This window comes from Carcharodon carcharias, chromosome 2, assembly GCF_017639515.1.
Source record: "Carcharodon carcharias isolate sCarCar2 chromosome 2, sCarCar2.pri, whole genome shotgun sequence".
In the NCBI taxonomy this organism is placed as follows: Eukaryota; Metazoa; Chordata; class Chondrichthyes; order Lamniformes; family Lamnidae; genus Carcharodon; species Carcharodon carcharias.
Genome location: NC_054468.1, coordinates 97,729,542 through 97,741,624, shown reverse-complemented (window position 1 = coordinate 97,741,624; position 12,083 = coordinate 97,729,542).

The window sequence follows — 12,083 nt, the reverse complement described above, 5'->3', positions numbered from 1 at the left end:
CAGCACCCCCCCACTGAAATAATCTCACTCCTTCACTAAACATTTGCTCTCATCTGTATTCCAAAGAGTATAGTCTTATAAGCAGTACATCCAAGCACCTGACCAGATGAGCGAGAGACAATGTCACCAACAGCTCCTCATGTCCAAGGATCTGGTGGCTCACATCTGCCACATTCTCCATGAGTTGATGCCACAGGGACTGGGAGGGCATTCATTGTATGTGGCTCTGAAAGTCACCGTCGCTCTTAACTTCTAAGCAAGTGGCTCTTTCCAGGGCTCCACTGAAGACGTCTGTGGGATCTGTCAAGTTTCCACGTACAAGTGCGTACAGAAGATGATAGATACCCTCTTTGAAGGCCCACAATTACTTGCACTTTGCTATAGATCAAGCAAGCCAGGTCATCAGAATAGTGGGCTTTGCTGCGATTTCTGGATTCCCATGGGTGCAGGGTGCCATCCAACTGCACTCAGGAGGCTATAAAAGCTCCCTGGCTACAGGCACTGCAATACATGAACTGGAATGTGCAATGTGCAACTGGTCTGCGACCACAAGAAACAAATCATGCAGGTTTGCGCAAGTTACCTGGGAAGCTGCCACGACTCATACATCTTGAGTAGTTTGCAGATCCTGGACATCTTCAAAGGAACACACAGGATCCAGAGGTGGCTCCTTGATGACAACGGGTACCTGCAAAGGACATAGCTGATAACATCCATGCAGCGGACATAAAATCAGGCTGAGAGAAGGTACAACGATGCTCAGACCACTACCTGAACATTGGTGCAGCAGAGCATTGGCATCTTAAAGATGCTGTTCCGATACCTGGACAGATCTGGTGGAGCCCTCCAATACACTCCCCAGAGGGTCTCAGATCATTGTGGCTTGCTGCGCACTGCACAACCTGGTGCTGCAAAAGGGGGAGGACTTGCCAGATGCCGAAATGGAGGAGATGTGCGTCTCTTTCAATGAGGAGGACACCGAAAGGGATGAGGACAAGGAAGAAGAAGTTGCAGGGGAAGAGGACATAGCATGGGCCAGGAGAGGCAGATGTGTACATAAGGCCCTCATGACCACCAGGTTCCACGAGGAGGATGATGACTAGTGCTGAGCTTCCCCTTGGACAAGTGCCCTCCATCATGGGCCAGCATGAACACCAGCATTCCTATTCTTCTCAATTCAACCTTTCACATTAATATGAGGGAGTGTAGTTACACATCAGGCTTACATTGTCCTGATCCTTTCAAAGATGATGAAGACTTGGGAGCTTGTGTCCTTGATAAGATGAGGTGCTGACCGGAGGAGGCCCTCCCAACCTCAGACATTTTATAATACTCAGTGGACTTGAAACAGTTTGCCTTCAGTCTGTCAAAGATCCTCAAGGAGATCCATCTTCAGCCACAGGCCAATGCATTCTGTGCAACCTCGATGGTGATACTAATAGGTGACACGTGTGCCAAGGCAGCCAAGGATGTTCCGCAGGTGTTAGTCCATTTTGAGATCAATCAGTTTTCTGAGTCACCTTCAGCTCCATCACATTGATATCCAGCACTCTCAGTTAGCGATGTGGGCCTGATTCAGCCGGGCCTTTCAATGGAGGTGGAGCATCTCAGGATGACAATGTTAACACACTTGCCTGCCATACCTCAAAATGCCTCCTCTTGAGCACAAACGGTCTCCCTTAATGGCCTGCCCTGGCCCTTGCAAATTTGTAAATGCAAACACACCATGGAGCACATACCAGCTTCATTACATCCTCGCTCCTAGCCCATTGTTGGCCTCAACATGGTCTTCCCATCAAGCTAACATATATGCATCAAGAGCATTCTCAAAGGCTCCATTGACTACAATACATTACCATTTGGATTTATCATTGCTGACCTCGGCGGGTGTTTAGGTGAGGGGACGCTAAGCAGAACGTTTGGCCCAGTGCTACATTGTGATTAGGGTCCTGTGGGTGCAATACAGACAATTACAAGGTTGGAAACAAACACTCAATGTTGTAGCTTCAAATGCCAGGACAATAATTTCACTACGATGGGCAGATCTTTGACACATTGAGTTGGGAAGATGTCCACACTTATTGGTGAGCTTAATAGATGTACACCCGGACAGTCAGCAACATGCAGGGCAAAAAGGAGTGTGCATGAGTCTGACTATGGGCTCAGAGAATGAAAACCCTGCCGGATGACAGAAAGTACATGGAGTTCCAGGAAATATCCCCTTTTCCAGCTCTATGCACATCTGTCCTTCTACAGTGCACTTTCATCTGTCAAGAATGCAGATAAGTCAAGCGAACACCTCAGCCTCAATCTTACACAACCAAGGATGAAGATGACATGACCCAGCAAAGCAGGTGAGCGAGGCGCCTTACACAAGAACACAACATTGAGGGTGAGGTATCACTAATGTCAGCAATAAACTGAGGATGGACATGCACTGTGGTGAGATGGATGCAGACAACATCAAACAGAGGCACAAAGGGGGGATGGTGAGGTAGTGGTAATATCACTGGACTAGCAATGCAGAGTAAATTCTCTGGGGACATTGGTTCAAATTCTGCCATGGCAGATGGTGAAATTTGAATTCAATAAAAATATCTGAAATTAGAAGTCTAATGATAGCCACAAAACCATTGTCATAAAAGCCCATCTGGTTCACTAATTCCTTTTAGGAAACTAAATCTGCCATCATTACCTGGTCTGGTCTACATGTGACTCCAGACGCACAGCAATGTAGTTGACTCTTAACTGCCTTCTGAACAAGGGCAGTTAGGGATGGCAATAAATACTGGCCTAGCCAGTGGCACCCAAATGAATGAATAAAAAAAATGTTTTTAAATGCTGCAGTCTCAGTCTTGGTGACCATGATGTTATCATTGATTGTTATAAAAACCCATCTGCCCTTAAGGGGAGGAAGTCTGCTGCCCTTATCTGTTCTGGCCTACATGTGACTCCAGACCCAAAGCAATGTGATTTACTCTTAGCTGCCCTCTGAAATGGCCTCACAAGCTGTTCAGTTCAAGGGCTATTAGGCATGGGCAACAAATGATGACCTTGCCAGTGACGCCCACATCCTATCAAAGAATAAAAAATGATAAGTGGAAAATGTGATAAGTAGAGGGAGGGACCATAGTGTTATATCTAATTAAATATAACACAGCTCAACATAAAAAGGAGACATACACAGGAGGAGATGTGAAATAGGTGCCATTCTGTTTATAGTGGCGAGAAGTATGTACATGTGATGAACACCCACGCCACCGTTGTGCTTCTAATGTTTCTTTATCTTCCTAACCCTACAGGGGTTGGTCTTGATGCATCCCCGACATCCATAGCAGAGGTGGAGGCAGCCTGCTGATGGCTATGCCCTGTTGTCTGTGATGACTTTGGCAAGCATCCTCTGGAGGGCCGAGACTTTGAGCGTCTTGGCCTGCTTTGGGTCTTCTGCTGCGGGTCAGGTGCACTTTCCTTGGCCTGGGGAGCTGGAGGTGATGGAGTCACAGGAAGAGGTGATTGGGATCGGCTGAACACTCCCAGAGTCACCTGGGTGGGTGATCCCTGGGGTGTCCAGCTGCAAAATGATATCATTGCTATAATGGAAACATGGCTTAAAGAGGGGCAAAAATGGCAGATCAGCATCCCTGGATATAGAGTTTTCAGAAAGGATAAAGAGAGGGCTAAAAAAAAGGCAGGAGTGTAGCATTATTGATTAAGGAATTAATTATAGCTCTGAGGAGGGCTGATATACTAAATGTATCATCAAATGAGGCTATATGAGTTGAGCTCAGAAATAAAAAAAGGGGCAGCCACATTACTAGGAGTGCACTATAGATCCCCAAATAGAGGAATATAGAAGAACAAATATGGAACCAAATCTCTGAGCACAAAATCAATAGGGAAAGATTGGTTGGGGTCTTTAACTATCCTAATATCAACTGAGATATGAACAGTGTGAAAGACATAAGAGGGCACAGAATCCTTGAACTGCATCCAAGAGAACTTTTTTAGCTAGCACATAATAAGCCCAAAGAGAGGGGGTGCAATTCTAGATTTAATCTTAGGACTAAAGCTGAGCAAATGGATGAATTAGCAGTGGGGGACAATTTTGGGCATAATGACCATAATATAGTTAGATTTAACATAATTATGGAAATGGTCAAAGGTAGAAGAGGAGTAAATTATCTAAATTGGGGGATGACAAATTTTACGAAGCTGAGAAGTGATCTGGCAAAAGTGGACTGGACATAGCTACTTGAAGTAAAATCAGTGCCAAATCAATGGGAGGCACTCAAAAGCGAGATTCTACTGGCACAGTGTAGACATGACCCCACAAAGAAAAAGGTGGTACTGCCTAATCTAGAGCTGTCTGGTTATCCAGAAGCATACAGGCCTAAGATAAAGCAGAAAGGGAAAGTCACACAAAACTTAATACTGTAGGAAGCTTAGAAGAGTATACAAAGTACAGGGGTAAAGTAAAATGGAATTTAGGAAAACAAAGAGAGGCTATGAAAAAATACTGGCAGGTAAAATCAAAGAAAACCTAAAGATGATTTGTCAGTACATTAAGAGCAAGAGGATAACTAAGGAGAGGGTGGGGCCTACCAGAGATGTACAAGGTAGCATGCATGGATGTAGAAGATGTGGGTGAGGTTCTTAATGAGTACTTTGTCTTGGTCTTCACAAAGGAGAGGGATGAAGAAGACATTCCAGTTTAAGAGGAGGAGTGTGAAATATTAGATACAATAAGCATAATGAGAGGGGAAGTACTGGAGGGACTGACATCCTTAAAGGTGGATAAATGACCAGGGCTGGATGTTGAAGGAAATAACAGACACTCACTAGATACAGAAGAGGTACCAGAGGATTGGAGGTCTGCAAACATTGCACCATTGTTTAAAAAGAGTGTAAGCGATAGGCCAAATAATTATAAGCTGGTCAGTCTGACTTCAGTAGTGTGAACATCATTGGAATCAATTCTGAGAGACAGGATAAACTGTCATTTAGAAAGGAACAGACTAATCAGAGACAGTCAGCATGGCTTTGTTAAGGGAAGGTCGTGTCTTACTAATTTAATGGAATTTTTTGCGGAAGTAACAAGGAGGATTGATGAAGGTAATGCAGTGGATCTTGTCTATGTGGCTTTTAGAAAGGCATTTGACAAGATCCCATATGACAGGCTGGTTAGAAAAATGAGATCCCATGGGATACATGGGAATGTGGCAAGTTGGATCAAAATTGACTCAGTGACAGGAAACAAAGGCTAATTGTCCATGGATACTTTTGCAAATGGAAAATAATTTCCAGTGGTGGTCCACAGGGCTCAGTGTTGGGTCCTTTGCTGTTTGTTGTATATATTAGTGATTTGGGCTTAAATGTGGGAGGCATAATTAGGAAATTTGCAGATGACACAAAAATTGGCTGTGCAGTTGATAGTGAAAAGGATAGCTATTGTCTCCAGAACAATATCAGTTGTTTGGTTGAGTGGGCAGAAAGGTGGCAAATGGAAATCGACCCAGAGAAGTGTGAGATAATGCATGTGGGGAGGGCAAGCAAAGCTAGGCAATACACAATAAACAGGAGGTTACTGAGAGGGCTAGAGGACGTGAGAGACTTTGGAGGGCATATCCACAGGTCACTGAAGGTGGCAGGACAGGTAGATAAGGTGATAAAAAAAAGCATATAGAATGTTTTCCTTTATTGGATGAGGTATAGAATACAAAGGCAGGGATGTAATGCTGGAAATGTATAAAATGCTGGTTAGGCCACAGCTGGAATTTTATGTACAGTTCTGGTCACCACATTACAGTAAGATGATAATTGCTCTGGAGAGTGTACACAGGAGATCAACAAGAATGTTGCCAGGGTTTGAAAATTGCAGCTATGAGGCAAGATTGGATAGGTTAGGGTTGTTTTTCTTGGAACAGCAGAGGCTGAGGGGGACCTCATTGAGGTGTACAAGATTTTGAGGGGCCTAAATATGGTAGACAGGAAAGACTTGTTTCTCTTAGCTGAGGGGGCAACTATCAGGGGCATAGATTTAAGGTGATTGGTAGAAGGATTAGAGGGGACATGAGGAGAAACATTTTCACCCTGAGGTGGTGGGTGTCTGGGATTCACTGCCTGATTTGGTGATTGAGGCAGAAACCCTCAACTCATTTAAAAGGTACCTGGAGCGGCACCTGAAGTGCTGTAACCTGCAAGGCAATGGACCAAGTCCTGGAGGTGGGATTAACATGGATGGCTAGTTTTTTATTTTCTCTTTCTTGATCGGGGCAGACATGATGGGCTGAGAGACCACTTTCTGTGCTGTAACTTACCTATGGTTCTATGGTTCTAGGACCAAATCCAAAGGCCTGTCATCTGACTCAGCAGAATCCTGGCTTCCAACAGTCCCCTGAGTCCTGGTAAACTTGGATGTACCTGCCTCCACCTGCTGTGAACTAGCTTGAGTGCTGCTCTCACCAGATTGTGACCCGAGCCTGCTCCAGAACCAGGACCAGAGACTGTGTGTCTCTGCATTAGTGGAGGGTGTGGGTGAGCGCTGTGTCAGGCCTTCTCCATGACTTTGTTCAGCACCCCCATCCAAGCTGTCCTCAGGGCTTGAGATGAGGGGCTGACTCATGGTCTCCCTGAGGCCCTTTCCAGAGGGGCCTGTGAAAAAGAATAGAGAAAATTAATGCATGGCAGGTGACTTGAAACAGGACAATGGACTCACAGCTGGTGCAGGGCCATCACTTGAGAGTGTGCCACCGATCTCACTGTCGCCAAGTGAACGGTCCCAGCCCCCTCCAGCCAGCTCAATAGCTTGCTCATCAAAGGGAGTGAGGAATTTTATTTCAGCCATCCCACCACCAGTCTGGGACCTCTCCCACCTATTGTGGATGAACCTGTCCTGCATAACGACAGATGGAGGTACTGTGATCAGGACGCATGCCAAGGCAGATAAAAAGGATGCCTGCCTTGTGTGGGTGCTGTGAGTGGAGCCGTCCACGGATGAGGGTGTGAGCTGCACAGGATGTGATCCCAGGTGGAGATGTGAAGCTGTGTGTGAGAGAGTGAATGTTGATGTCCCTGGAGCTGGCAGTGAGTGAGATCCCTGTGTCGTGTAATCCTGCAAATGTCTGATGGGCTTCTGAGTGTGTGAGTTGAGAGTGATGACCTGGTTAACTTACCCTGACGGAATGCATTCATCCTCTTGCTGCTGGATGGCTGATCTCCTCTGTGTGGCACTCACCGCTATGGCCACTGCCTTCCAAGCCACAGTTGAGAAGGTTGTGGACCTCCTCCGGTCATTACGGGGGCAGAGGGCCTCCATGTGGGCCTCCATGGTGTCCAGAAAGCAGCTCAATAAAGCATCATTGAACTTGGGACCAGCATGATTTTCCCTTTGGGGCCACCTCAATTCTGGAGCAGTCCTGTGCTGCAGACATTGAGAAAGCTGTGCATGGGCGCGGTTTAAATATGGCGCCCAAAGCGATGATTCCGTGTGGTCATGGCGGGGGGAGGGGGGCAAACCAGAGGCTGCTCGCCAGCCCACAATACAACGTGTTTCCAGCTGGTGCATATTTAATAAGATGGGAAGAGGACAATATGGCGCAAAGACCAACCATTGCGCTCACGGGAAAGATTCCGCTTTTCCAGCCCACCACTGCACTTGGTGAGCAGAGGGAAAAATCCTGCCTTGTAAGTGGGAAAGAAAAAATCCAGCATTTTTGAGGTAATGCCAATGGCTGGCAAAGACTAGGAATTTGATATAAGCAGTTTCTCAATGCATCCCACCATCAGTGCTTCTCATCTATTTGCAATGAGCCTTGTCAGCTGGGATGGTCTGGCCTGTAGGGCAAGTTTTAAAGGTGAGCACCACTGTTTAACTTTTGGTTGGCAAGTTAATTGCAATAGATCTGCCAGATCACTGCACCGCCATGCAAATCCCCACACTGTGATGTTATTCGTGAAAGGGTCACGTTCATGGAAATTTAAGCACAATAATGTTATAGATGAAATATAATCAGTTCTGACTGGTCTAAAGGCAGAGTATAGCTACAGATACACATTAAACTCCTTCTGGTGTAACAGTACAGTATACAGAAGACATCTGCATGCACGTGACAGAGGTATATTACATACCTGCTCATAAGAGGGAAGGATTCTTCTACCATTGCAATTATTTGTGTCCAGTGGTTTATGTGTTAAACTTTGGTTGTTGGGTTGATTACTGTTGAACTGGTAGAGAAGGAAATGTCAGAGAAGCAGGCTGGCTTGTGGTCTACAAGCATGCACCGAATCCCTGGTAATCCATCAGGGCTGCTGTATTTGTGTTTATGTCAATTCAGTGCTGAGTAAAAATGGAATCTCTGATAGTTCAACATCTGGCTCTTCAACTAAGTCTTGGCTATGTTTAGTAACACCCACCCATTATCCCAGACAGAATGGAGATAATTGGGCAATTGTCTTGTCAATCAGACCCAGAGACTGCGCTGCTGTAAGTACCTGAGGTTAATTTTATGCTCAAACTTTGTATTATATACTCTCCTCCACTTACTGTATTTTGCTGGAGAAATAGTCTGACTTTTATTGGGGGACATTGCTATAGTTTTGGTCATGAGTTCTGTTTGCTGTAGTTTGTAGAGACTCTTTCTATGCACCCTATTTGCCGTTTGCTAACTAAAGAGATTTTATTCACAGTAGACTGCTGTAAATCCTGCTGTAATACCAGCCCTATCCCCAACTCAGTGAGTAGCACAGCGGTGTCAATAAACACTCTGAACACATCTTAGACTTAAAGAAAAACCTGACCTCTAAAAAGCTACAAACTAGATATCAGATAATGGATGAATAAACACATAAACTTTTCTCTCTCATGTGTTGTCCTTTGAAATATACATTTGGTGGCTCACTAGAAGAAAGCCCAACAGAAGCTAATAACATTTGAAGTCTGTGTGGTGAAGCTGCAGGCAGCTGCTGTAATTGGAAAGTACCTGGGGTTTATTCCAAAGCCTGGTCTTGGCATAATTACATAAGGCAAACAGTAGAAGTTACAGTGTTAAGCCAGTGAATTTCTAACATCGCTTAATGAATAATGTATACAATAAATGGGATCAGCAGACTTGGACAGCTATTAATTGTATCTGTATGTCATTGGGCTGCTTGTAATAAACTGACAACCATTCATAAATATTAACAAAACCTTCCTATAGCCCTTGCAGTCTCATTGGCAGAGTAGAGGACAAAAGGGAATCCAAGAAAATCAAATTAAAGCTATATTACTACTCTATGTGGGACAAGCTAGTAAAATTACTCTGCATAAGGATTTTCTAAGATTTAACACTGGGATATCAGTCAACAAAACTACTTAAAAGGGCAATAGCTTTTTCTGTCAGTGCATAGTATTTATGGATATAAATGAGTGACAGCACACCCATCACCTAAAACAGAATGACTGGCCTATGAAGTCAATGAGACTACATCTCATGTTGGGGTTCAGAGATACACATCCCGAGATAGGTAATGTTCAATATTCCAATTGTTCAGCTGCTTCATATTCTGCCCTGATTCTTACTGAGTCTTACAGATCAGCAAGGTGCCAGGTTCAATCTCTGATCTGTGTTAGGTAGGGGTAGATGGTCATCTTCACCATATGGTAGAGTGGATCACCCTCCTGGGGTTATTACCCTAGCAAGGGTAACCAGTCAAGAGAGCATTGGAAAAGTCGAGTGACAGAGGCAAATATAGGGATTTCAAGCAGCAGAAAGCCTGAAGCAGGAAGAGAGGTGGATGATGTTAAGGAGGTAGAAGTAAGTGGACTATGTGATGCAGAGGATGTAAGATTGGCATCTCAGCTTGGAGTCATGTCAGATGTTGAAGTTAAAAACATTCTGGATCAAACTGAGACAGTGGACGGAGAGGAGAATGGACACAATGACATGGAGTTTGTGATGGGTCTAAAGACAATGGCTTCAGTCTTTGGTGTGTTTAACTGGAGGAAATTACAATTTAATAACTTCATTGGCAAGGAATTATGTTGAATCGCATGGCACAGGCCACTCAGCCCTCATGATCCATGCCAGTGTTTATGCTACACACAGCCCAATACATCTCACCCTATCAGTATATTCTGCTATTCCTTTCTCCCACATATGCTCATGCAGCTTCCCTTTAAGACAGCAAAATTGAGAATCAACTATCCCCTCCCCTCCATTCAATTCCTCATCAACACTGAAAGTTAAAATCAGCTCCACTGAGTGTTTCAGACAAATGGATTGCTGACTCTCTCATTAGGCTAATTGGACATTTACATCACTGCTGACTGTGGGATCTTGCTGTGCTCAAATTGGCTGCCGCTTTTGCTTACTTTACAAACAGTGAATGCACTTCAACAGTAAGGGAGTGACAGTGAAACTCATCAGGATACCCTGTGAATGTGATGAGGAAGTCTGTAAAGCTCCTGCTTGTTCTCTTTGGATGCCAGGTGTGCTGAGCACTACCAAAGATGTTTATAAAACAGGAAAACTTTCCCATCAGTCTAACCTTTCTATTAATTTAGGAACTACGATTTTAGTTGCCAGTGACAAAGCAATATTCTAATTAAACTGTCCACTGCTGTCCAGAACAAGAATATATGGCTAACAGACTCAAAGGATGAGTGGGTAATTGGTCACAGGGGAGCTTGGTGTAGTTTGACACTTCCATGTGAACAGTTTTAACATGTACATACCTATAATTTGCACAGAGAACCAGACAAAGGTTTGGTTGGAATAATAAAGAGCTTAGAATGGTAAATTTCTCCAGGCTTCCCCTACTCTGCTTCACTACAACAACAGCCCTGATGGTTCCTTGGGGACATCTTCGGAGCTGGGGTGGGCTGGTCTGATATTGATGAGTTCAGCATGTCTGTAATGGCTTTGTAACTTAGCCAGTTCATTAGTATTCTACTTCATTAGTATTCTATTTGATTAGTATTATAATTCTGGGCTTGCTTTAACTAAAGTAACAGGGGTGATGAAAACCTGCAAGATGTGTTCTTAACTCCCATAGTCAAAGGGCCAGTCCAAAGCTAGAATTTAGAGGAGTTGGAATTTGCAAAAAGGATCAAGAAGTTAAATGGTGGATTTAAGATGGGCAAGGCTGTGTCACCTTTCAAGGAGATCTCTCTTGATACCCTGTTGAACACTGTGAGGAGCCAGAGAGAGATATACTCTTCTCAAGCAATAAGAAGAAGACACCACCTGCTACCACAATGCACCAGAAGCGTTGTGCCATCTTTGTGGATTCAGAGCAGGAAGTGCTTTAATGAACTAACCTGGCCAGGAAAGGGGAGTACAATACATCTATATTCTGTTATGTGCACCAGCCTAGCTCCTTGACTCTGCCTTTTCAAGCCAACTCCTCACATCCATGTATCTTGCAAGCAGGCCAATCCCTCTCTGTCTAGGCACTTCCTCACATCCCCATCAATCCACACACCACTGCCACAAATCCTCAAGCTTATGCAATTTCATGCTTCTCCCTCAAAGTCAACCTTAACAAAAGTCCTCCATCCTGCGGCTGCACTCACGCCATTCCACTTACTCAGAGGCCTGTTTATTCCTCCTGTTGCAGGAGAAGAAAGCACCAAACACCAGGGACAACAAGAGATGTGGAGGTGATCCTCCATAGATTTTCCAGATAGCAACTGCAGAGGAGGAGGCACTGGAGACCGGTGGAGTTCTGGTGTCCCTGGCTATTGGAGGTTGAAGGATTAATACCTCCCAGCTACGCTGCGACTCAATGAAGTAAAAGTCACACACTTGTCAGAAAACACTCAGTCACATTGTCTTGGTGTCAACAGCGACTGGAATACAATTATCATCATCAAGATAACTTGCAACATTTCCTTACTTTGGCAGGAATAATTCACCTCTTTCACCTCCAACAGGGCCTTCAGGTGTACAGCAGAAGCCACTGGAAAAATGAGTTACTGAACACTTGATGAAGTATGAGTGCATCAAAAGCAATGGATTTGAGAAGGGGAGATCACGTCTGACTAAACTAGTTGAATGTTTTTAGAGGGCGACTCTAACATGATGGGTTATGTTTCTACTGAC